The sequence below is a fragment of the Hemitrygon akajei genome, unplaced genomic scaffold, assembly GCF_048418815.1.
Source record: "Hemitrygon akajei unplaced genomic scaffold, sHemAka1.3 Scf000128, whole genome shotgun sequence".
Classification (NCBI taxonomy): domain Eukaryota; kingdom Metazoa; phylum Chordata; class Chondrichthyes; order Myliobatiformes; family Dasyatidae; genus Hemitrygon; species Hemitrygon akajei.
The window spans coordinates 863325-885057 of NW_027332014.1; positions in this window are offsets into that span (position 1 = coordinate 863325).

The window sequence follows — 21733 nt, forward strand, 5'->3', positions numbered from 1 at the left end:
GGCATATTTGTGTGGAGTTCTGCAGTGGTACGTTCCAGTGAGACAGGGTGGTTATGGTCGGGTACAGGATCAGGGCATATTTGAGTGGAGTTCGGCTTTTGTGCGTTCCAGTGAGACAGGGAGGTTATGGAGAGGTACAGGTTCAGGGCATACTTGTGTGGAGTTCTGCATTGGTACGTTCCAGTGAGACAGGGAGGTTATGGAGGGTACCGGTTCAGGGCAAATTTGTGTGGAGTTCTGCATTGGTGTGTTCCAGTGAGACAAGGAGGTTATGGGCGGGTACACGTTCAGGGCATATTTGAGTGGAGTTCGGCTTTTGTGCGTTCCAGTGAGACAGGGAGGTTATGGAGGGTACCGGTTCAGGGCATATTTGTGTGGAGTTCTGCATTGGTACGTTCCAGTGAGACAGGGAGGTAATTGTCGGGTACAGGTTCAGGGCATATTTGTGTGGAGTTCTGCATTGGTAAATTTCCAGTGAGACAGGGAGGTTATGGAGGGTACCGGTTCATGGCATTTTTGTGTGGAGTTCTGCAGTGGTACGTTCCAGTGAGTCAGGGAGGTTTTGGAGGGTTACAGGTTCAGGGCATATTTGTGTGGAGTTCTGCATTGGTACGTTCCAGTGAGACAGTGAGGTTATGGCGGGGTACAGGTTCAGGGCATATTTGTGTGGTGTTCTGCAATGGTACGTTCCAGTGAGACAGGGATATTATGCACGGTACAGGATCAGGGCATATTTGAGTGGAGTTCGGCATTGGTGCGTTCCGGTGAGACAGGGAGGTTATGGTCGGGTACAGGTTCAGGGCATATTTGTGTGTAGGTCTGCATTGGTACGTTCCAGTGAGACAGGGAGATTATGGAGGGTACAGGTTCAGGGCATATTTGTGTGGAGTTCTGCAGTGGTACGTTCCAGTGAGACAGGGAGTTTATGGGCGGGTACAGGATCAGGGCATATTTGAGTGGAGTTCGGCATTGGTGCGTTCCAGTGAGACAGGGAGGTTATGGAGGGGTACAGGTTCAGTGCATATTTGTGTGTAGTTCTGCATTGGTACATTCCAGTGATACAGCGAGGTTATGGAGGGGTACAGGTTCAGGGCATATTTGTGTGTAGTTCTGCATTGGTACGTTCCAGTGAGACAGGGAGGTTATGGACGGTACAGGTTCAGGGCATATTTGTGTGGAGTTCTGCATTGGTACGTTCCAGTGAGACAGGGATATTATGCACGGTACAGCTTCAGGGCATATTTGTGTGGAGTTCTGTGTTGGTATGTTCCAGTGAGACAAGGATCTTATGGGCGGGTAAACGTTCAGGGCATATTTGTGTGGAGTTCTGCAGTGGTACGTTCCAGTGAGACAGGGAGGTTATGGTCGGGTATAGGTTCAGGGCATATTTGTGTGGAGTTCTGCATTGGGACTTTCGTATGAGACAGGGAAGTTATGGAAGGGTACAGGTTCACGGCACATTTGTGTGGAGTTCTGCATTGGTACGTTCCAGTGAGACAGGGAGGTTATGGAGGGGTACAGGTTCAGGGCATATTTGTGTGTAGTTCTGCATTGGTACGTTCCAGTGAGACAGGGAGGTTATGGAGGGTACAGGTTCAGGGCATATTTGTGTGGAGTTCTGCATTGGTACGTTCCAGTGAGACAGTGAGGTTATGGAGGGTACAGGTTCAGGGCATATTTGTGTGGGGTTCTGCAGTGGTACGTTCCAGTGAGACTGGGAGGTAATGGAGGGGTACAGGTTAGGGCATATTTGAGTGTAGTTCTGCATTTGTACGTTCCAGTGAGTCAGGGAGGTTATGGAGTGTACAGGTTCAGGGCATATTTGTGTGGAGTTCTGCATTGGTACGTTCCAGCGAGACAGGGAGGTTATGGAGGGTCACAGGTTCAGGGCATATTTGTGTGGAGTTCTGCATTGGTACGGTCCAGTGAGACAGGGAGGTTATGGAGGTGTACAGGTTCAGGGCACATTTGTCTGGAGTTCTGCATTGGTACGTTCCAGTGAGACAGGGAGGTTATGGAGGTGTACAGGTTCAGGGCATATTTGTGTGGAGTTCTGCATTGGTATGTTCCAGTGAGACAGGGAGGTTATGGAGGGGTACAGGTTCAGGGCATATTTGTGTGTAGTTCTGCATTGGTACGTTCCAGTGAGACAGGGAGGTTATGGAGGTTACAGGTTCAGGGCATATTTGTGTGGAGTTCTGCAGTGGTACGTTCCAGTGAGACAGGGTGGTTATGGTCGGGTACAGGATCAGGGCATATTTGAGTGGAGTTCGGCTTTTGTGCGTTCCAGTGAGACAGGTAGGTTATGGAGAGGTACAGGTTCAGGGCATACTTGTGTGGAGTTCTGCATTGGTACGTTCCAGTGAGACAGGGAGGTTATGGAGGGTACCGGTTCAGGGCAAATTTGTGTGGAGTTCTGCATTGGTGTGTTCCAGTGAGACAAGGAGGTTATGGGCGGGTACACGTTCAGGGCATATTTGAGTGGAGTTCGGCTTTTGTGCGTTCCAGTGAGACAGGGAGGTTATGGAGGGTACCGGTTCAGGGCATATTTGTGTGGAGTTCTGCATTGGTACGTTCCAGTGAGACAGGGAGGTTACGGAGGGTTACAGGTACAGGGCATATTTGTGTGGAGTTCTGCATTGGTACGTTCCAGTGAGACAGGGAGGTTATGGAGGTGTACATGTTCAGGGCATATTTGTGTGGAGTTCTGCAATGGTACGTCCCAGTGAGACAGGGAGGATATGGTCGGGTACAGGTTCAGGGCATATTTGTGTGGAGTTCTGCATTGGTACTTTCCAGTGAGACAGGGAAGTTATGGAGGGGTACAGGTTCAGGGCATATTTCTGTGGAATTCTGCATTGGTATGTTCCAGTCAGACAGGGAGCTTATGGAGGGTACCGGTTCAGGGCATATTTGTGTGGAGTTCTGCATTGGTACGTTCCAGTGAGACAGTGAGGTTATGGCGGGGTACAGGTTCAGGGCATATTTGTGTGGTGTTCTGCAATGGTACGTTCCAGTGAGACAGGGAGGTTATGCACGGTACAGGATCAGGGCATATTTGAGTGGAGTTCGGCATTGGTGCGTTCCAGTGAGACAGGGAGGTTATGGTCGGGTACAGGTTCAGGGCATATTTGTGTGGAGTTCTGCATTGGTACTTTCCAGTGAGACAGGGAAGTTATGGTGGGGTACAGGTTCAGGGCATATTTGTGTGGAGTTCTGCATTGGTACGTTCTAGTGAGAGAGGGAGGTTATGGAGGGGTACAGGTTCAGGGCATATTTGTGTGTAGTTCTGCATTGGTACGTTCCAGTGAGACAGGGAGGTTATGGAGGGTACATGTTCAGGGCATATTTGTGTGGAGTTCTGCAGTGGTACGTTCCAGTGAGACAGGGAGTTTATGGTCGGGTACAGGTTCAGGGCATATTTGTGCGTAGTTCTGCATGGGTACGTTCCAGTGAGACAGTGAGGTTATGGAGGGTACAGGTTCAGGGCATATTTGTGTGGAGTTCTGTGTTGGTGTGTTCCAGTGTGACAAGGATCTTATGGGCGGGTAAACGTTCCGGGCATATTTGTGTGGAGTTCTGCAGAGGTACGTTCCAGTGAGACAGGGAGGTTATGGTCGGGTACATGTTCAGGGCATATTTGTGTGGAGTTCTGCATTGGGACTTTCCTGTGAGACAGGGAAGTTATGGAGGGGTGCAGGTTCAGGGCATATTTGTGTGTAGTTCTGCATTGGTACGTTCCAGTGAGACAGGGAGGTTATGGAGGGTACAGGTTCAGGGCATATTTGTGCGGAGTTCTGCAGTGGTACGTTCCAGTGAGACAGGGAAGTTATGGTCGGGTACAGGTTCAGGGCATATTTGTGCGTAGTTCTGCTTTGGTACGTTCCAGTCAGACAAGGATCTTATGGGCGGGTACAGGTTCAGGGCATATTTGTGTGGTGTTCTGCAATAGTACGTTCCAGTGAGACTGGGAGGATATGGGCGGGTACACTTTCAGGGCATATTTGAGTGGAGTTCGGCATTGGTGCGTTCCATTGAGACAGGGAAGTTATGGAGGGGTACAGGTTCAGGGCATATTTGTGTGGAGTTCTGCATTGGTACGTTCCAGTGAGACAGGGAGGTTATGGAGGGTACAGGCTCAGGGCATATTTGTTTAGAGTTCTGCATTGGTACGTTCCAGTGAGACAGGGAGGTTATGGAGGGGTACAGGTTCAGGGCAAATTTGTGTGGAGTTCTGCATGGGTACGTTCCAGTGAGACAGTGAGGTTATGGAGGGTACAGGTTCAGGGAATACTTGTGTGGAGTTCTGCATTGGTACGTTCCAGTGAGACAGGGAGGTTATGCAGGGTACCGGTTCAGGGCAAATTTGTGTGGAGTTCTGCATTGGTACTTTCCAGTGAGACAGGGAAGTTATGGAGGGGTACAGGTTCAGGGGATATTTGTGTGTAGTTCTGCATTGGTACGTTCCAGTGAGACAGGGAGGTTATTGGTGGTACAGGCTCAGGGCATATTTGTGTGGAGTTCTGCAGTGGTACGTTCCAGTGAGTCAGGCAGGTTATGGTCGGGTACAGGATCAGGGCATATTTGAGTGGAGTTCGGCTTTCGTGCGTACCAGTGAGACAGGGAGGTTATGGAGGGGTACAGGTTCAGGGCATACTTGTGTGGAGTTCTGCATTGGTACGTTCCAGTGAGACTGGGAGGTTATGGAGGGTACCGGTTCAGGGCATATTTGTGTGGAGTTCTGCATTGGTACGTTCCAGCGAGACAGGGAGGTTATGGAGGGTCACAGGTTCAGGGCATATTTGTGTGGAGTTCTGCATTGGTACGGTCCAGTGAGACAGGGAGGTTATGGAGGTGTACAGGTTCAGGGCACATTTGTCTGGAGTTCTGCATTGGTACGTTCCAGTGAGACAGGGAGGTTATGGAGGTGTACAGGTTCAGGGCATATTTGTGTGGAGTTCTGCATTGGTATGTTCCAGTGAGACAGGGAGGTTATGGAGGGGTACAGGTTCAGGGCATATTTGTGTGTAGTTCTGCATTGGTACGTTCCAGTGAGACAGGGAGGTTATGGAGGTTACAGGTTCAGGGCATATTTGTGTGGAGTTCTGCAGTGGTACGTTCCAGTGAGACAGGGTGGTTATGGTCGGGTACAGGATCAGGGCATATTTGAGTGGAGTTCGGCTTTTGTGCGTTCCAGTGAGACAGGTAGGTTATGGAGAGGTACAGGTTCAGGGCATACTTGTGTGGAGTTCTGCATTGGTACGTTCCAGTGAGACAGGGAGGTTATGGAGGGTACCGGTTCAGGGCAAATTTGTGTGGAGTTCTGCATTGGTGTGTTCCAGTGAGACAATGAGGTTATGGGCGGGTACACGTTCAGGGCATATTTGAGTGGAGTTCTGCAATGGTACGTCCCAGTGAGACAGGGAGGATATGGTCGGGTACAGGTTCAGGGCATATTTGTGTGGAGTTCTGCATTGGTACTTTCCAGTGAGACAGGGAAGTTATGGAGGGGTACAGGTTCAGGGCATATTTCTGTGGAATTCTGCATTGGTATGTTCCAGTGAGACAGGGAGCTTATGGAGGGTACCGGTTCAGGGCATATTTGTGTGGAGTTCTGCATTGGTACGTTCCAGTGAGACAGTGAGGTTATGGCGGGGTACAGGTTCAGGGCATATTTGTGTGGTGTTCTGCAATGGTACGTTCCAGTGAGACAGGGAGGTTATGCACGGTACAGGATCAGGGCATATTTGAGTGGAGTTCGGCATTGGTGCGTTCCAGTGAGACAGGGAGGTTATGGTCGGGTACAGGTTCAGGGCATATTTGTGTGGAGTTCTGCATTGGTACTTTCCAGTGAGACAGGGAAGTTATGGTGGGGTACAGGTTCAGGGCATATTTGTGTGGAGTTCTGCATTGGTACGTTCTAGTGAGAGAGGGAGGTTATGGAGGGGTACAGGTTCAGGGCATATTTGTGTGTAGTTCTGCATTGGTACGTTCCAGTGAGACAGGGAGGTTATGGAGGGTACATGTTCAGGGCATATTTGTGTGGAGTTCTGCAGTGGTACGTTCCAGTGAGACAGGGAGTTTATGGTCGGGTACAGGTTCAGGGCATATTTGTGCGTAGTTCTGCATGGGTACGTTCCAGTGAGACAGTGAGGTTATGGAGGGTACAGGTTCAGGGCATATTTGTGTGGAGTTCTGTGTTGGTGTGTTCCAGTGTGACAAGGATCTTATGGGCGGGTAAACGTTCCGGGCATATTTGTGTGGAGTTCTGCAGAGGTACGTTCCAGTGAGACAGGGAGGTTATGGTCGGGTACATGTTCAGGGCATATTTGTGTGGAGTTCTGCATTGGGACTTTCCTGTGAGACAGGGAAGTTATGGAGGGGTGCAGGTTCAGGGCATATTTGTGTGTAGTTCTGCATTGGTACGTTCCAGTGAGACAGGGAGGTTATGGAGGGTACAGGTTCAGGGCATATTTGTGCGGAGTTCTGCAGTGGTACGTTCCAGTGAGACAGGGAAGTTATGGTCGGGTACAGGTTCAGGGCATATTTGTGCGTAGTTCTGCTTTGGTACGTTCCAGTCAGACAAGGATCTTATGGGCGGGTACAGGTTCAGGGCATATTTGTGTGGTGTTCTGCAATAGTACGTTCCAGTGAGACTGGGAGGATATGGGCGGGTACACTTTCAGGGCATATTTGAGTGGAGTTCGGCATTGGTGCGTTCCATTGAGACAGGGAAGTTATGGAGGGGTACAGGTTCAGGGCATATTTGTGTGGAGTTCTGCATTGGTACGTTCCAGTGAGACAGGGAGGTTATGGAGGGTACAGGCTCAGGGCATATTTGTTTAGAGTTCTGCATTGGTACGTTCCAGTGAGACAGGGAGGTTATGGAGGGGTACAGGTTCAGGGCAAATTTGTGTGGAGTTCTGCATGGGTACGTTCCAGTGAGACAGTGAGGTTATGGAGGGTACAGGTTCAGGGAATACTTGTGTGGAGTTCTGCATTGGTACGTTCCAGTGAGACAGGGAGGTTATGCAGGGTACCGGTTCAGGGCAAATTTGTGTGGAGTTCTGCATTGGTGTGTTCCAGTGAGACAAGGAGGTTATGGGCGGGTACACGTTCAGGGCATATTTGAGTGGAGTTCGGCTTTTGTGCGTTCCAGTGAGACAGGGAGGTTATGGAGGGTACCGGTTCAGGGCATATTTGTGTGGAGTTCTGCATTGGTACGTTCCAGTGAGACAGGGAGGTTATGGAGGGTTACAGGTTCAGGGCATATTTGTGTGGAGTTCTGCATTGGTACGTTCCAGTGAGACAGGGAGGTTATGGAGGTGTACATGTTCAGGGCATATTTGTGTGGAGTTCTGCAATGGTACGTCCCAGTGAGACAGGGAGGATATGGTCGGGTACAGGTTCAGGGCATATTTGTGTGGAGTTCTGCATTGGTACTTTCCAGTGAGACAGGGAAGTTATGGAGGGGTACAGGTTCAGGGCATATTTCTGTGGAATTCTGCATTGGTATGTTCCAGTGAGACAGGGAGGTTATGGAGGGTACCGGTTCAGGGCATATTTGTGTGGAGTTCTGCATTGGTACGTTCCAGTGAGACAGTGAGGTTATGGAGGGTACAGGTTCAGGGCATATTTGTGTGGAGTTCTGTGTTGGTGTGTTCCAGTGTGACAAGGAGCTTCTGGGCGGGTAAACGTTCCGGGCATATTTGTGTGGAGTTCTGCAGAGGTACGTTCCAGTGAGACAGGGAGGTTATGGTCGGGTACATGTTCAGGGCATATTTGTGTGGAGTTCTGCATTGGGACTTTCCTGTGAGACAAGGAAGTTATGGAAGGGTACAGGTTCAGGGCACATTTGTGTGGAGTTCTGCATTGGTACGTTCCAGTGAGACAGGGAGGTTATGGAGGGGTGCAGGTTCAGGGCATATTTGTGTGTAGTTCTGCATTGGTACGTTCCAGTGAGACAGGGAGGTTATGGAGGGTACAGGTTCAGGGCATATTTGTGTGGAGTTCTGCAGTGGTACGTTCCAGTGAGACAGGGAAGTTATGGTCGGGTACAGGTTCAGGGCATATTTGTGCGTAGTTCTGCTTTGGTACGTTCCAGTCAGACAAGGATCATATGGGCGGGTACAGGTTCAGGGCATATTTGTGTGGTGTTCTGCAATGGTACGTTCCAGTGAGACTGGGAGGATATGGGCGGGTACACTTTCAGGGCATATTTGAGTGGAGTTCGGCATTGGTGCGTTCCATTGAGACAGGGAAGTTATGGAGGGGTACAGGTTCAAGGCATATTTGTGTGGAGTTCTGCATTGGTACGTTCCAGTGAGACAGGGAGGTTATGGAGGGTACAGGCTCAGGGCATATTTGTTTAGAGTTCTGCATTGGTACGTTCCAGTGAGACAGGGAGGTTATGGAGGGGTACAGGTTCAGGGCAAATTTGTGTGGAGTTCTGCATTGGTCCGTTCCAGTGAGACAACGAGGATATGGGCGGGTACACTTTCAGGGCATATTTGAGTGGAGTTCGGCATTGGTGCGTTCCAGTGAGACAGGGAAGTTATGGAGGGGTACAGGTTCAGGGCATATTTGTGTGGAGTTCTGCATTGTTACTTTCCAGTGAGACAGGGAGGTTATGGAGGGGTACAGGTTCAGGGCATATTTGTGTGTAGTTCTGCATTGGGACGTTCCAGTGAGACAGGGAGGTTATGGAGGGTACAGGTTCAGGGCATATTTGTGTGGAGTTCTGCAGTGGTACGTTCCAGTGAGACAGGGAGGTTATGAGCGGGTACAGGATCAGGGCATATTTGAGTGGAGTTCGGCATTGGTGCGTTCCAGTGAGACATGGAGGTTATGGAGGGGTACAGGTTCAGTGCATATTTGTGTGTAGTTCGGCATTTGTACATTCCAGTGATACAGGGAGGTTATGGAGGGGTACAGGTTCAGGGCATATTTGTGTGTAGTTCTGCATTGGTACGTTCCAGTGAGACAGGGAGGTTATGGAGGGGTACCGGTTCAGGGCAAATTTGTGTGGAGTTCTGCATTGGTGTGTTCCAGTGAGAGAAGGAGGTTATGGGCGGGTACACGTTCAGGGCACATTTGTGTGGAATTCTGCATTGGTATGTTCCAGTGAGACAGGGAGGTTATGGAGGGTACCGGTTCAGGGCATATTTGTGTGGAGTTCTGCATTGGTACGTTCCAGTGAGACAGTGAGGTTATGGCGTGGTACAGGTTCAGGGCATATTTGTGTGGTGTTCTGCAATGGTACGTTCCAGTGAGACAGGGAGGTTATGCACGGTACAGGATCAGGGCATATTTGAGTGGAGTTCGGCATTGGTGCGTTCCAGTGAGACAGGGAGGTTATGGTCGGGTACAGGTTCAGGGCATATTTGTGTGGAGTTCTGCATTGGTACGTTCCAGTGAGACAGGGAGGTTATGGAGGGTACAGGTTCAGGGCATATTTGTGTGGAGTTCTGCGTTGGTACGTCCAGTGAGAGAAGGAGCTTATTGGCGGGTACACGTTCAGGGCATATTTGTGTGGTGTTCTGCAATGGTACGTTCCAGTGAGACAGGGATATTATGCACGGTACAGGATCAGGGCATATTTGAGTGGAGTTCGGCATTGGTGCGTTCCGGTGAGACAGGGAGGTTATGGTCGGGTACAGGTTCAGGGCATATTTGTGTGTAGGTCTGCATTGGTACGTTCCAGTGAGACAGGGAGATTATGGAGGGTACAGGTTCAGGGCATATTTGTGTGGAGTTCTGCAGTGGTACGTTCCAGTGAGACAGGGAGTTTATGGGCGGGTACAGGATCAGGGCATATTTGAGTGGAGTTCGGCATTGGTGCGTTCCAGTGAGACAGGGAGGTTATGGAGGGGTACAGGTTCAGTGCATATTTGTGTGTAGTTCTGCATTGGTACGTTCCAGTGAGACAGGGAGGTTATGGACGGTACAGGTTCAGGGCATATTTGTGTGGAGTTCTGCATTGGTACGTTCCAGTGAGAGAAGGAGGTTATGGGCGGGTACACGTTCAGGGCACATTTGTGTGGAATTCTGCATTGGTATGTTCCAGTGAGACAGGGAGGTTATGGAGGGTACCGGTTCAGGGCATATTTGTGTGGAGTTCTGCATTGGTACGTTCCAGTGAGACAGTGAGGTTATGGCGTGGTACAGGTTCAGGGCATATTTGTGTGGTGTTCTGCAATGGTACGTTCCAGTGAGACAGGGAGGTTATGCACGGTACAGGATCAGGGCATATTTGAGTGGAGTTCGGCATTGGTGCGTTCCAGTGAGACAGGGAGGTTATGGTCGGGTACAGGTTCAGGGCATATTTGTGTGGAGTTCTGCATTGGTACGTTCCAGTGAGACAGGGATATTATGCACGGTACAGGTTCAGGGCATATTTGTGTGGAGTTCTGTGTTGGTATGTTCCAGTGAGACAAGGATCTTATGGGCGGGTAAACGTTCAGGGCATACTTGTGTGGAGTTCTGCAGTGGTACGTTCCAGTGAGACAGGGAGGTTATGGTCGGGTATAGGTTCAGGGCATATTTGTGTGGAGTTCTGCATTGGGACTTTCGTATGAGACAGGGAAGTTAAGGAAGGGTACAGGTTCACGGCACATTTGTGTGGAGTTCTGCATTGGTACGTTCCAGTGAGACAGGGAGGTTATGGAGGGGTACAGGTTCAGGGCATATTTGTGTGTAGTTCTGCATTGGTACGTTCCAGTGAGACAGGGAGGTTATGGAGGGTACAGGTTCAGGGCATATTTGTGTGGAGTTCTGCATTGGTACGTTCCAGTGAGACAGGGAGGTTATGGAGGGTACAGGTTCAGGGCATATTTGTGTGGAGTTCTGCAGTGGTACGTTCCAGTGAGACTGGGAGGTAATGGAGGGGTACAGGTTAGGGCATATTTGAGTGTAGTTCTGCATTTGTACGTTCCTGTGAGTCAGGGAGGTTATGGAGTGTACAGGTTCAGGGCACATTTGTGTGGAGTTCTGCATTGGTACTTTCCAGTGAGACAGGGAAGTTATGGAGGGGTACAGGTTCAGGGGATATTTGTGTGTAGTTCTGCATTGGTACGTTCCAGTGAGACAGGGAGGTTATTGGTGGTACAGGCTCAGGGCATATTTGTGTGGAGTTCTGCAGTGGTACGTTCCAGTGAGTCAGGCAGGTTATGGTCGGGTACAGGATCAGGGCATATTTGAGTGGAGTTCGGCTTTCGTGCGTACCAGTGAGACAGGGAGGTTATGGAGGGGTACAGGTTCAGGGCATACTTGTGTGGAGTTCTGCATTGGTACGTTCCAGTGAGACTGGGAGGTTATGGAGGGTACCGGTTCAGGGCATATTTGTGTGGAGTTCTGCATTGGTACGTTCCAGCGAGACAGGGAGGTTATGGAGGGTTACAGGTTCAGGGCATATTTGTGTGGAGTTCTGCATTGGTACGGTCCAGTGAGACAGGGAGGTTATGGAGGTGTACAGGTTCAGGGCACATTTGTCTGGAGTTCTGCATTGGTACGTTCCAGTGAGACAGGGAGGTTATGGAGGGGTACAGGTTCAGGGCATATTTGTGTGTAGTTCTGCATTGGTACGTTCCAGTGAGACAGGGAGGTTATGGAGGTTACAGGTTCAGGGCATATTTGTGTGGAGTTCTGCAGTGGTACGTTCCAGTGAGACAGGGTGGTTATGGTCGGGTACAGGATCAGGGCATATTTGAGTTGAGTTCGGCTTTTGTGCGTTCCAGTGAGACAGGGAGGTTATGGAGAGGTAGAGGTTCAGGGCATACTTGTGTGGAGTTCTGCATTGGTACGTTCCAGTGAGACAGGGAGGTTATGGAGGGTACCGGTTCAGGGCAAATTTGTGTGGAGTTCTGCATTGGTGTGTTCCAGTGAGACAAGGAGGTTATGGGCGGGTACACGTTCAGGGCATATTTGAGTGGAGTTCGGCTTTTGTGCGTTCCAGTGAGACAGGGAGGTTATGGAGGGTACCGGTTCAGGGCATATTTGTGTGGAGTTCTGCATTGGTACGTTCCAGTGAGACAGGGAGGTTATGGAGGGTTACAGGTTCAGGGCATATATGTGTGGAGTTCTGCATTGGTACGTTCCAGTGAGACAGGGAGGTTATGGAGGTGTACATGTTCAGGGCATATTTGTGTGGAGTTCTGCAATGGTACGTCCCAGTGAGACAGGGAGGATATGGTCGGGTACAGGTTCAGGGCATATTTGTGTGGAGTTCTGCATTGGTACTTTCCAGTGAGACAGGGAAGTTATGGAGGGGTACAGGTTCAGGGCATATTTCTGTGGAATTCTGCATTGGTACGTTCCAGTGAGACACGGTGGTTATGGAGGGTACCGGTTCAGGGCATATTTGTGTGGAGTTCTGCATTGGTACGTTCCAGTGAGACAGTGAGGTTATGGCGGGGTACAGGTTCAGGGCATATTTGTGTGGTGTTCTGCAATGGTACGTTCCAGTGAGACAGGGAGGTTATGCACGGTACAGGATCAGGGCATATTTGAGTGGAGTTCGGCATTGGTGCGTTCCAGTGAGACAGGGAGGTTATGGTCGGTTACAGGTTCAGGGCATATTTGTGTGGAGTTCTGCATTGGTACTTTCCAGTGAGACAGGGAAGTTATGGTGGGGTACAGGTTCAGGGCATATTTGTGTGGAGTTCTGCATTGGTACGTTCTAGTGAGAGAGGGAGGTTATGGAGGGGTACAGGTTCAGGGCATATTTGTGTGTAGTTCTGCATTGGTACGTTCCAGTGAGACAGGGAGGTTATGGAGGGTACAGGTTCAGGGCATATTTGTGTGGAGTTCTGCAGTGGTACGTTCCAGTGAGACAGGGAGTTTATGGTCGGGTACAGGTTCAGGGCATATTTGTGCGTAGTTCTGCATTGGTACGTTCCAGTGAGACAGTGAGGTTATGGAGGGTACAGGTTCAGGGCATATTTGTGTGGAGTTCTGTGTTGGTGTGTTCCAGTGTGACAAGGATCTTATGGGCGGGTAAACGTTCCGGGTATATTTGTGTGGAGTTCTGCAGAGGTACGTTCCAGTGAGACAGGGAGGTTATGGTCGGGTACATGTTCAGGGCATATTTGTGTAGAGTTCTGCATTGGGACTTTCCTGTGAGACAGGGAAGTTATGGAGGGGTGCAGGTTCAGGGCATATTTGTGTGTAGTTCTGCATTGGTACGTTCCAGTGAGACAGGGAGGTTATGGAGGGTACAGGTTCAGGGCATATTTGTGCGGAGTTCTGCAGTGGTACGTTCCAGTGAGACAGGGAAGTTATGGTCGGGTACAGGTTCAGGGCATATTTGTGCGTAGTTCTGCTTTGGTACGTTCCAGTCAGACAAGGATCTTATGGGCGGGTACAGGTTCAGGGCATATTTGTGTGGTGTTCTGCAATGGTACGTTCCAGTGAGACTGGGAGGATATGGGCGGGTACACTTTCAGGGCATATTTGAGTGGAGTTCGGCATTGGTGCGTTCCATTGAGACAGGGAAGTTATGGAGGGGTACAGGTTCAGGGCATATTTGTGTGGAGTTCTGCATTGGTACGTTCCAGTGAGACAGGGAGGTTATGGAGGGTACAGGCTCAGGGCATATTTGTTTAGAGTTCTGCATTGGTACGTTCCAGTGAGACAGGGAGGTTATGGAGGGGTACAGGTTCAGGGCAAATTTGTGTGGAGTTCTGCATGGGTACGTTCCAGTGAGACAGTGAGGTTATGGAGGGTACAGGTTCAGGGCATATTTGTGTGGAGTTCTGTGTTGGTGTGTTCCAGTGTGACAAGGATCTTATGGGCGGGTAAACGTTCCGGGCATATTTGTGTGGAGTTCTGCAGAGGTACGTTCCAGTGAGACAGGGAGTTTATGGTCGGGTACATGTTCAGGGCATATTTGTGTGGAGTTCTGCATTGGGACTTTCCTGTGAGACAAGGAAGTTATGGAAGGGTACAGGTTCAGGGCACATTTGTGTGGAGTTCTGCATTGGTACGTTCCAGTGAGACAGGGAGGTTATGGAGGGGTGCAGGTTCAGGGCATATTTGTGTGTAGTTCTGCATTGGTACGTTCCAGTGAGACAGGGAGGTTATGGAGGGTACAGGTTCAGGGCATATTTGTGTGGAGTTCTGCATTGGTGTGTTCCAGTGAGAGAAGGAGGTTATGGGCGGGTACACGTTCAGGGCACATTTGTGTGGAATTCTGCATTGGTATGTTCCAGTGAGACAGGGAGGTTATGGAGGGTACCGGTTCAGGGCATATTTGTGTGGAGTTCTGCATTGGTACGTTCCAGTGAGACAGGGAGGTTATGGAGGGTACAGGTTCAGGGCATATTTGTGTGGAGTTCTGCAGTGGTACGTTCCAGTGAGACAGGGAGGTTATGGTCGGGTATAGGTTCAGGGCATATTTGTGTGGAGTTCTGCATTGGGACTTTCGTATGAGACAGGGAAGTTAAGGAAGGGTACAGGTTCACGGCACATTTGTGTGGAGTTCTGCATTGGTACGTTCCAGTGAGACAGGGAGGTTATGGAGGGGTACAGGTTCAGGGCATATTTGTGTGTAGTTCTGCATTGGTACGTTCCAGTGAGACAGGGAGGTTATGGAGGGTACAGGTTCAGGGCATATTTGTGTGGAGTTCTGCATTGGTACGTTCCAGTGAGACAGGGAGGTTATGGAGGGTACAGGTTCAGGGCATATTTGTGTGGAGTTCTGCAGTGGTACGTTCCAGTGAGACTGGGAGGTAATGGAGGGGTACAGGTTAGGGCATATTTGAGTGTAGTTCTGCATTTGTACGTTCCTGTGAGTCAGGGAGGTTATGGAGTGTACAGGTTCAGGGCACATTTGTGTGGAGTTCTGCATTGGTACTTTCCAGTGAGACAGGGAAGTTATGGAGGGGTACAGGTTCAGGGGATATTTGTGTGTAGTTCTGCATTGGTACGTTCCAGTGAGACAGGGAGGTTATTGGTGGTACAGGCTCAGGGCATATTTGTGTGGAGTTCTGCAGTGGTACGTTCCAGTGAGTCAGGCAGGTTATGGTCGGGTACAGGATCAGGGCATATTTGAGTGGAGTTCGGCTTTCGTGCGTACCAGTGAGACAGGGAGGTTATGGAGGGGTACAGGTTCAGGGCATACTTGTGTGGAGTTCTGCATTGGTACGTTCCAGTGAGACTGGGAGGTTATGGAGGGTACCGGTTCAGGGCATATTTCTGTGGAGTTCTGCATTGGTACGTTCCAGCGAGACAGGGAGGTTATGGAGGGTTACAGGTTCAGGGCATATTTGTGTGGAGTTCTGCATTGGTACGGTCCAGTGAGACAGGGAGGTTATGGAGGTGTACAGGTTCAGGGCACATTTGTCTGGAGTTCTGCATTGGTACGTTCCAGTGAGACAGGGAGGTTATGGAGGGGTACAGGTTCAGGGCATATTTGTGTGTAGTTCTGCATTGGTACGTTCCAGTGAGACAGGGAGGTTATGGAGGTTACAGGTTCAGGGCATATTTGTGTGGAGTTCTGCAGTGGTACGTTCCAGTGAGACAGGGTGGTTATGGTCGGGTACAGGATCAGGGCATATTTGAGTGGAGTTCGGCTTTTGTGCGTTCCAGTGAGACAGGGAGGTTATGGAGAGGTAGAGGTTCAGGGCATACTTGTGTGGAGTTCTGCATTGGTACGTTCCAGTGAGACAGGGAGGTTATGGAGGGTACCGGTTCAGGGCAAATTTGTGTGGAGTTCTGCATTGGTGTGTTCCAGTGAGACAAGGAGGTTATGGGCGGGTACACGTTCAGGACATATTTGAGTGGAGTTCGGCTTTTGTGCGTTCCAGTGAGACAGGGAGGTTATGGAGGGTACCGGTTCAGGGCATATTTGTGTGGAGTTCTGCATTGGTACGTTCCAGTGAGACAGGGAGGTTATGGAGGGTTACAGGTTCAGGGCATATTTGTGTGGAGTTCTGCATTGGTACGTTCCAGTGAGACAGGGAGGTTATGGAGGTGTACATGTTCAGGGCATATTTGTGTGGAGTTCTGCAATGGTACGTCCCAGTGAGACAGGGAGGATATGGTCGGGTACAGGTTCAGGGCATATTTGTGTGGAGTTCTGCATTGGTACTTTCCAGTGAGACAGGGAAGTTATGGAGGGGTACAGGTTCAGGGCATATTTCTGTGGAATTCTGCATTGGTACGTTCCAGTGAGACACGGTGGTTATGGAGGGTACCGGTTCAGGGCATATTTGTGTGGAGTTCTGCATTGGTACGTTCCAGTGAGACAGTGAGGTTATGGCGGGGTACAGGTTCAGGGCATATTTGTGTGGTGTTCTGCAATGGTACGTTCCAGTGAGACAGGGAGGTTATGCACGGTACAGGATCAGGGCATATTTGAGTGGAGTTCGGCATTGGTGCGTTCCAGTGAGACAGGGAGGTTATGGTCGGGTACAGGTTCAGGGCATATTTGTGTGGAGTTCTGCATTGGTACTTTCCAGTGAGACAGGGAAGTTATGGTGGGGTACAGGTTCAGGGCATATTTGTGTGGAGTTCTGCATTGGTACGTTCTAGTGAGAGAGGGAGGTTATGGAGGGGTACAGGTTCAGGGCATATTTGTGTGTAGTTCTGCATTGGTACGTTCCAGTGAGACAGGGAGGTTATGGAGGGTACAGGTTCAGGGCATATTTGTGTGGAGTTCTGCAGTGGTACGTTCCAGTGAGACAGGGAGTTTATGGTCGGGTACAGGTTCAGGGCATATTTGTGCGTAGTTCTGCATTGGTACGTTCCAGTGAGACAGTGAGGTTATGGAGGGTACAGGTTCAGGGCATATTTGTGTGGAGTTCTGTGTTGGTGTGTTCCAGTGTGACAAGGATCTTATGGGCGGGTAAACGTTCCGGGTATATTTGTGTGGAGTTCTGCAGAGGTACGTTCCAGTGAGACAGGGAGGTTATGGTCGGGTACATGTTCAGGGCATATTTGTGTAGAGTTCTGCATTGGGACTTTCCTGTGAGACAGGGAAGTTATGGAGGGGTGCAGGTTCAGGGCATATTTGTGTGTAGTTCTGCATTGGTACGTTCCAGTGAGACAGGGAGGTTATGGAGGGTACAGGTTCAGGGCATATTTGTGCGGAGTTCTGCAGTGGTACGTTCCAGTGAGACAGGGAAGTTATGGTCGGGTACAGGTTCAGGGCATATTTGTGCGTAGTTCTGCTTTGGTACGTTCCAGTCAGACAAGGATCTTATGGGCGGGTACAGGTTCAGGGCATATTTGTGTGGTGTTCTGCAATGGTACGTTCCAGTGAGACTGGGAGGATATGGGCGGGTACACTTTCAGGGCATATTTGAGTGGAGTTCGGCATTGGTGCGTTCCATTGAGACAGGGAAGTTATGGAGGGGTACAGGTTCAGGGCATATTTGTGTGGAGTTCTGCATTGGTACGTTCCAGTGAGACAGGGAGGTTATGGAGTGTACAGGTTCAGGGCACATTTGTGTGGAGTTCTGCATTGGTACTTTCCAGTGAGACAGGGAAGTTATGGAGGGGTACAGGTTCAGGGGATATTTGTGTGTAGTTCTGCATTGGTACGTTCCAGTGAGACAGGGAGGTTATTGGTGGTACAGGCTCAGGGCATATTTGTGTGGAGTTCTGCAGTGGTACGTTCCAGTGAGTCAGGCAGGTTATGGTCGGGTACAGGATCAGGGCATATTTGAGTGGAGTTCGGCTTTCGTGCGTACCAGTGAGACAGGGAGGTTATGGAGGGGTACAGGTTCAGGGCATACTTGTGTGGAGTTCTGCATTGGTACGTTCCAGTGAGACTGGGAGGTTATGGAGGGTACCGGTTCAGGGCATATTTGTGTGGAGTTCTGCATTGGTACGTTCCAGCGAGACAGGGAGGTTATGGAGGGTTACAGGTTCAGGGCATATTTGTGTGGAGTTCTGCATTGGTACGGTCCAGTGAGACAGGGAGGTTATGGAGGTGTACAGGTTCAGGGCACATTTGTCTGGAGTTCTGCATTGGTACGTTCCAGTGAGACAGGGAGGTTATGGAGGGGTACAGGTTCAGGGCATATTTGTGTGTAGTTCTGCATTGGTACGTTCCAGTGAGACAGGGAGGTTATGGAGGTTACAGGTTCAGGGCATATTTGTGTGGAGTTCTGCAGTGGTACGTTCCAGTGAGACAGGGTGGTTATGGTCGGGTACAGGATCAGGGCATATTTGAGTTGAGTTCGGCTTTTGTGCGTTCCAGTGAGTCAGGGAGGTTATGGAGAGGTAGAGGTTCAGGGCATACTTGTGTGGAGTTCTGCATTGGTACGTTCCAGTGAGACAGGGAGGTTATGGAGGGTACCGGTTCAGGGCAAATTTGTGTGGAGTTCTGCATTGGTGTGTTCCAGTGAGACAAGGAGGTTATGGGCGGGTACACGTTCAGGGCATATTTGAGTGGAGTTCGGCTTTTGTGCGTTCCAGTGAGACAGGGAGGTTATGGAGGGTACCGGTTCAGGGCATATTTGTGTGGAGTTCTGCATTGGTACGTTCCAGTGAGACAGGGAGGTTATGGAGGGTTACAGGTTCAGGGCATATATGTGTGGAGTTCTGCATTGGTACGTTCCAGTGAGACAGGGAGGTTATGGAGGTGTACATGTTCAGGGCATATTTGTGTGGAGTTCTGCAATGGTACGTCCCAGTGAGACAGGGAGGATATGGTCGGGTACAGGTTCAGGGCATATTTGTGTGGAGTTCTGCATTGGTACTTTCCAGTGAGACAGGGAAGTTATGGAGGGGTACAGGTTCAGGGCATATTTCTGTGGAATTCTGCATTGGTACGTTCCAGTGAGACACGGTGGTTATGGAGGGTACCGGTTCAGGGCATATTTGTGTGGAGTTCTGCATTGGTACGTTCCAGTGAGACAGTGAGGTTATGGCGGGGTACAGGTTCAGGGCATATTTGTGTGGTGTTCTGCAATGGTACGTTCCAGTGAGACAGGGAGGTTATGCACGGTACAGGATCAGGGCATATTTGAGTGGAGTTCGGCATTGGTGCGTTCCAGTGAGACAGGGAGGTTATGGTCGGTTACAGGTTCAGGGCATATTTGTGTGGAGTTCTGCATTGGTACTTTCCAGTGAGACAGGGAAGTTATGGTGGGGTACAGGTTCAGGGCATATTTGTGTGGAGTTCTGCATTGGTACGTTCTAGTGAGAGAGGGAGGTTATGGAGGGGTACAGGTTCAGGGCATATTTGTGTGTAGTTCTGCATTGGTACGTTCCAGTGAGACAGGGAGGTTATGGAGGGTACAGGTTCAGGGCATATTTGTGTGGAGTTCTGCAGTGGTACGTTCCAGTGAGACAGGGAGTTTATGGTCGGGTACAGGTTCAGGGCATATTTGTGCGTAGTTCTGCATTGGTACGTTCCAGTGAGACAGTGAGGTTATGGAGGGTACAGGTTCAGGGCATATTTGTGTGGAGTTCTGTGTTGGTGTGTTCCAGTGTGACAAGGATCTTATGGGCGGGTAAACGTTCCGGGTATATTTGTGTGGAGTTCTGCAGAGGTACGTTCCAGTGAGACAGGGAGGTTATGGTCGGGTACATGTTCAGGGCATATTTGTGTAGAGTTCTGCATTGGGACTTTCCTGTGAGACAGGGAAGTTATGGAGGGGTGCAGGTTCAGGGCATATTTGTGTGTAGTTCTGCATTGGTACGTTCCAGTGAGACAGGGAGGTTATGGAGGGTACAGGTTCAGGGCATATTTGTGCGGAGTTCTGCAGTGGTACGTTCCAGTGAGACAGGGAAGTTATGGTCGGGTACAGGTTCAGGGCATATTTGTGCGTAGTTCTGCTTTGGTACGTTCCAGTCAGGCAAGGATCTTATGGGCGGGTACAGGTTCAGGGCATATTTGTGTGGTGTTCTGCAATGGTACGTTCCAGTGAGACTGGGAGGATATGGGCGGGTACACTTTCAGGGCATATTTGAGTGGAGTTCGGCATTGGTGCGTTCCATTGAGACAGGGAAGTTATGGAGGGGTACAGGTTCAGGGCATATTTGTGTGGAGTTCTGCATTGGTACGTTCCAGTGAGACAGGGAGGTTATGGAGGGTACAGGCTCAGGGCATATTTGTTTAGAGTTCTGCATTGGTACGTTCCAGTGAGACAGGGAGGTTATGGAGGGGTACAGGTTCAGGGCAAATTTGTGTGGAGTTCTGCATGGGTACGTTCCAGTGAGACAGTGAGGTTATGGAGGGTACAGGTTCAGGGCATATTTGTGTGGAGTTCTGTGTTGGTGTGTTCCAGTGTGACAAGGATCTTATGGGCGGGTAAACGTTCCGGGCATATTTGTGTGGAGTTCTGCAGAGGTACGTTCCAGTGAGACAGGGAGTTTATGGTCGGGTACATGTTCAGGGCATATTTGTGTGGAGTTCTGCATTGGGACTTTCCTGTGAGACAAGGAAGTTATGGAAGGGTACAGGTTCAGGGCACATTTGTGTGGAGTTCTGCATTGGTACGTTCCAGTGAGACAGGGAGGTTATGGAGGGGTGCAGGTTCAGGGCATATTTGTGTGTAGTTCTGCATTGGTACGTTCCAGTGAGACAGGGAGGTTATGGAGGGTACAGGTTCAGGGCATATTTGTGTGGAGTTCTGCATTGGTGTGTTCCAGTGAGAGAAGGAGGTTATGGGCGGGTACACGTTCAGGGCACATTTGTGTGGAATTCTGCATTGGTATGTTCCAGTGAGACAGGGAGGTTATGGAGGGTACCGGTTCAGGGCATATTTGTGTGGAGTTCTGCATTGGTACGTTCCAGTGAGACAGGGAGGTTATGGAGGGTACAGGTTCAGGGCATATTTGTGTGGAGTTCTGCAGTGGTACGTTCCAGTGAGACAGGGAGGTTATGGTCGGGTATAGGTTCAGGGCATATTTGTGTGGAGTTCTGCATTGGGACTTTCGTATGAGACAGGGAAGTTAAGGAAGGGTACAGGTTCACGGCACATTTGTGTGGAGTTCTGCATTGGTACGTTCCAGTGAGACAGGGAGGTTATGGAGGGGTACAGGTTCAGGGCATATTTGTGTGTAGTTCTGCATTGGTACGTTCCAGTGAGACAGGGAGGTTATGGAGGGTACAGGTTCAGGGCATATTTGTGTGGAGTTCTGCATTGGTACGTTCCAGTGAGACAGGGAGGTTATGGAGGGTACAGGTTCAGGGCATATTTGTGTGGAGTTCTGCAGTGGTACGTTCCAGTGAGACTGGGAGGTAATGGAGGGGTACAGGTTAGGGCATATTTGAGTGTAGTTCTGCATTTGTACGTTCCTGTGAGTCAGGGAGGTTATGGAGTGTACAGGTTCAGGGCACATTTGTGTGGAGTTCTGCATTGGTACTTTCCAGTGAGACAGGGAAGTTATGGAGGGGTACAGGTTCAGGGGATATTTGTGTGTAGTTCTGCATTGGTACGTTCCAGTGAGACAGGGAGGTTATTGGTGGTACAGGCTCAGGGCATATTTGTGTGGAGTTCTGCAGTGGTACGTTCCAGTGAGTCAGGCAGGTTATGGTCGGGTACAGGATCAGGGCATATTTGAGTGGAGTTCGGCTTTCGTGCGTACCAGTGAGACAGGGAGGTTATGGAGGGGTACAGGTTCAGGGCATACTTGTGTGGAGTTCTGCATTGGTACGTTCCAGTGAGACTGGGAGGTTATGGAGGGTACCGGTTCAGGGCATATTTCTGTGGAGTTCTGCATTGGTACGTTCCAGCGAGACAGGGAGGTTATGGAGGGTTACAGGTTCAGGGCATATTTG